Source organism: Mastomys coucha, unplaced genomic scaffold, assembly GCF_008632895.1.
Source record: "Mastomys coucha isolate ucsf_1 unplaced genomic scaffold, UCSF_Mcou_1 pScaffold4, whole genome shotgun sequence".
In the NCBI taxonomy this organism is placed as follows: domain Eukaryota; kingdom Metazoa; phylum Chordata; class Mammalia; order Rodentia; family Muridae; genus Mastomys; species Mastomys coucha.
In genome coordinates, this window is record NW_022196910.1 from 2,547,572 (window position 1) to 2,552,473 (window position 4,902).

Sequence of the window (4,902 nt, forward strand, 5' to 3'; positions counted from 1 at the left end):
AAAGAAAAAACTTGGGTAATGGGTGCAACTGGACATCAACAATATTCTTGGACTACTAAAAGAGTAGTTGATTTGGGAAGAGGACAAGGGACTCACTCGTTTTTGGTGATTCCAGAATGCCCCACCCCCCTTCTGGGAAGGGACCTGCTGACAAAAATGGGTGCTCAGATCTTCTTCACCCCTCAGGGGCCTGAAGTAATAACAGAAGGATCAAAACCAGACACTATGGTTTTGACTCTCTCACTGGCCGATGAACACCGGCTACTAGAAACAAGGGCCCTAGCCTTGACAGTTCAGCAACAACAGAAATGGCTGACTGAGTTTCCTGAAGCTTGGGCTGAGACGCAGGCTTGGGACTAGCAACTCAGGTGCCTCCAGTGGTAGTAGATCTCAAGGCTACTGCTGTCCCCATTTCAGTGCAACAGTATCCCATGAGCAGGGAAGCCAGGGAAGAGATCCGTCCCCACATCAACCACCTTCTCCAACTAGGGGTTTTGCACCCCTGCTGGTCTCCCTAGAACATGCCCCTACTGCCAGTTATATTCACCCCACCTTGCCCAACCCTTATAACCTACTAGATATAAAAAAAAAAAATGGAGTGGCACGGGGACTGCTCACCCAGACCCTCCGGCCATGAAAGAGACCGGTAGCCTATTTATCAAAAAAGCTGGACGCTGTGGCTAGTGGATGGCCTTCCTGTCTTAAGGCAGTGGCAGCTGTAGCAGTGCTGGTAAAAGATGCTGACAAGCTGACTATGGGTCAGAAATTGACTGTGTACGCTTCCCACCCGTTAGAGAGTATCATACATCAGCCTCCAGACCGATGGCTCTCTAATGCATGACCCACTACCAGAGCTTGCTACTAAATGAAAAGGTGACCTTTGCAGCCCCCGCTGTCCTTAACCCAGCCATTCTGTTTCCTGAAACTACTGGAGGGACCGTCCTTCATTCCTGCCAAGATATCCTGGCTGAAGAGACAGGGACACGCCGAGACCTGCAGGAGCAGCCGTGGCCAGGAGCTATGGACTGGTGCACAGATGGCAGCAGCTACGTGATTGCTGACCTTTGGGCCTTGCATTTTAAACAGGCTGGTAAGGTTTGTTGGAGAAAGAATTAGTACGGTTCAGGTACTCATGCTTCGTCAACAGTATCAAACCTTAAAAAGACAGAATCAGACGTTCTAGGATTAGAACTAGTTCCAATAGAAGAGGAGGGAATGAGAGGTTAAAATTTTCAAACTGTACTGTGGGAACTTAGCCGTTAGTTGAACTTAATGGGAGACCAGCTCCCAGGACATAGAAGAATGGGAGACCAGCTCCCAGGACATAGAAGAATGGGAGACCAGCTCCTAGGACATAGAAGAATGGGAGACCAGCTCCCAGGACATAGAAGAATGGGGGACCAGCTCCCAGGACATAGAAGAATGGGAGACCAGCTCCCAGAGCTTAGAGACCGGAGTGGCCTGGCAGGAAAAAAGAAAAGTGAGGTAGCAAACAATTGCCAGGTGGCTAACCTGCTTCTGAACCCTAGCACAAACCAGCACCAATCAGAGACTACCCCGTACTTTCCCCTGCCTTAGTTTCCCCTAGCAACTGTGTGGGTATAAAAACCTGTTTAAATGTTTGCTTGGGGCCAGACTCCTCTACCCCCGTGAGGGATATGAGTCTCGCCCTAGCTAGCTGGAATAAAAAGCTTCTTGCTGATTGCATCAAGTCCGTGTCTTGGTGGTGTTTGGGGTCGCCGTTCCCAAGCCCTGAGTGTGGGGTCCTTCCCCCCATTTTTTAAGAGCTCTAACAGGAGAAAGCCTTCGACTATAGAGCCACAGCCTAAGTCTCCTGCGGAAGGCCCCTCCAAGCTCCCAGACAACTGCTGATAAGCCAAGGACAGTCATCAGTGAGCTTCCTGGGCTCATGGTTGCCCTCAGTCGGAGGGCCCCCAATTCTGTTCCTAACTCCCCATGACACAGTGTTGTCTGGGTGTGTACAGGGGCCTAGGAGGCCCCGGCCTCCAGGCTCCTCATTGCAGGCCTGGGGACCCATGGCCCTCCATTTTTGACTCCTCTGTGTGGTTGGTTTTCCAGTGGTGACTGGATGCTCTGGCATCAGGGAACCCCAGCTTTGGCCTCCCAAATCTTAGACTAAATTTTCCCACTCCCTGAGCTGTGTGTATTGGCTCATTGCTCAAGCCCAGCACCTGACAGCAGAAGCGCGGGATAAACGCAGTCTAGTGCTCCTAGCTTTGCCTGCCCAAGCAGCCATTCCCACACTCCAGTGTTGGCGCCAAACATGGACCCATAGATCCTGGGCCTCACTGTGGAGTTCTGAGACGATCATACGTTCTTATGAGTTCTCCCCCATTTTCCTTGGAGTCCCGCACTTCCGCACACCATCTCTCCCACCTCTGGAACCTTCATCAGTGAAGGGGAGGGGAAGCCCCCTTCCCTCCAGGCCCAGCCCTTACAGAGGAACACCAGCTGCACATCAACACCCCCAAGGCCTGAGGGGCTTGTGGAGAAAGCAGGCTAGTTTCCTGTGTTCTTGCCTCAGGCAGCCACACCTTTACACCAAGGCTCTGCCATCTCCAGTCTCCAAGGCCCTCCCACCTCCCTTTCCGACCTCAGCCTTCCTAAGGCACCAGAGGATGCTTTTTTTTTTTTTTTTTAAATTTTTTTTAGTGCGTTTGCCTAGGGGTTGACAGCTTGACATAAGCAGTGTTATTTGGGAAGAGGGAACTTCAGTTGATAAAAATGGTCCCACCAGGCCGGGCAGTGGCGGCACACGCCTTTAATCCCAGCACTTGGGAGGCAGAGGCAGGAAGATTTCTGAGTTCGAGGCCAGCCTGGTCTACAGAGTGAGTTCCAGGACAGCCAGGGCTACACAGAGAAGAAACTCTGTCTCGAAAAACCAAAAACCAAAACCAAACGAAACCAAAACAAATGCTCCCATCAGATTGGTTTGGAGTCCGGCCTGTGGGGTATTTTTTTTTTTTTTCCTTAAATAATGGTTGATGTGAGAGGGCCCAGCCCTATGTGGGTGGTGCCATTCCTGGGCTGGTGGTCCTAGGTGCTATAGAAAAGCAAGCTGAGCAAGCCAGTAAGCAGCACTCCTCCATGGCCTCTGCATCAGCTCCTGGCTCTTGGTTCCTGCCTTGGCTTCCCTTTATGAAGGGCTGTGATCAGGATGAAATAAACACTTTCCTCCCCAAGTGGCTTTTGGCCATGGTGTTTTATCTCAGCAGCAGAAACCTTAACTATACACAGTAAGACCTTGTTTACTCCTGCCCTGCTCCCTGTCCCCCACCCCCACGTCTGCCCCCTGCTTCCTGCCGCCTTGCTCAGCATGCAAACTGTGGGGATCTTCTTAGAAGTAAAAAGTGAGGCACCAGTGATAGTGTGGCAGGTGGAGGCTGGTATCACAACGGGGAAACTGAGGTGTGGCTCAGGGGTGTGTGTGTATGTGTGTGTAGTCAGGGATGTGGCTGCCTGGGCCCCATCCCCCGCCCCCTTGCCCAGCATGCACCAGTGCCGGAAGCTGTGCAGGAAGGTGACTCCAAGACAGGAGCCCTTCCCGGGAAGCTGGGCTCTTAACCCGGGTGGGGGGGGCAGCAAACCTGGTGAATGGGCTACTTCCCCACCCTGACCCAGCTTCCTGCTATACTAGGGCCAGGTGGGGAGGGGGTCAGCAGGAGCTGGTCAGGCTAAGGCGCTGAGGGCTGAAGGCGTGGTTCCTGCTTTCCTTGAAGGTCTTAAGGGACATCCTTTTCAGTCCTGACTCCACCTGCAAGACAGTGGGGCATCCTGTTCATGGTGAGGAAGAGAGGGTGGGAGCTGGAGCCATGGTGCAGAGGGGACAAACCATGGGAAGGCCAGAGCTGGGGGATGGGGGGGGGGGAGACACAGAGAGGGAGAGAGAAAGAGAGACAGACAGACACAGAGACAGAGAAGAGAACACAGAGGGACAGGGACATAGAGGGACAGAGAGAGAGAGAGAGAGAGAGAGAGAAAGAAACAGAGACAAAGAGACAGAGAGGGACAGGGACAGAAACAGACACAATCAGAGAGACAGATAGATACAAAGGTGGAGACATGAAGAGAGACAGACAGAGACCAAGACAGAGTTAGAGACAGAGAGACACAGAGACAGTGAGGGCACAGGGGCTGGAGTGCTGGTGGCCTAGGGGCTGGCTATCTGTCCCCAGTAGGGTCAAGAGCCAGCAGGACTCTGTTGTATTCTCTGGGGCACCTCCCGTTCTCGACCCCCCTTCCCGCCATTGTCTTTCAAGGAGGAAGTCCTGGCTCCACAGGAAGCCCCCTCCCCACAGAGGTCCGACCTTCTCAGGAGACCTGACATCCTGACTCCTCTACCCACAGCATGAGGAAGGTTCCAGAAGGTAGCTTTCTTCCAACACTGGCCTTTTCACTCACCCTTACTCAATGGTCAATTTTGCACGATCACTACTCCTGGGAGTGTGGCTCCCAGAGGCCACTGTAGCAAGAGACTGTCTGAGACTCCTGGCCTGCTGTGTTGTCCGGCCCTGTGGAGCCTGGGGTGGGGTGGGGCAAGGTGGAGGAGGACGGTGTGTGGGGCAGGAGGAAAGACTGCTTAGTGCTCTTCAGAGGACCTGGATGTCCCCTCCCCCCAGCCTCGAGCTGACTGAGTCAGACCTTGTCTTTGCCACAGTCAGCTAGCTCACCTACGGGGGAACCTTCTCACCTAAGTGAAGTTTATTGTCCTGCCCTGTCTGCAGCTTCCTGAAAGAAGCCACCACCTGCTGAGCAGCTGAGTCTGTTTTTCTGACAAGCTCTGAGCTCCGGACACGGCAACAAGATCCCGGCATAGTGGGGATGGGTCCCCTCCCTTTATAAACTCAGACTCCTAAGTAAACATTGGGTCTTGATCAGGAA

At 53.1% G+C, this 4,902-nt stretch overlaps 1 long non-coding RNA gene across 1 annotated transcript; it reads left to right on the forward strand.

Moving 5' to 3' along the window:
* The first annotated feature begins 3,506 nt into the window (after positions 1-3,506).
* LOC116076352 lies at positions 3,507-4,902 on the forward strand. Its single transcript, XR_004112910.1, has 3 exons — positions 3,507-3,804; positions 4,281-4,388; positions 4,746-4,902. It is a non-coding gene; the product is annotated as an uncharacterized LOC116076352 (long non-coding RNA).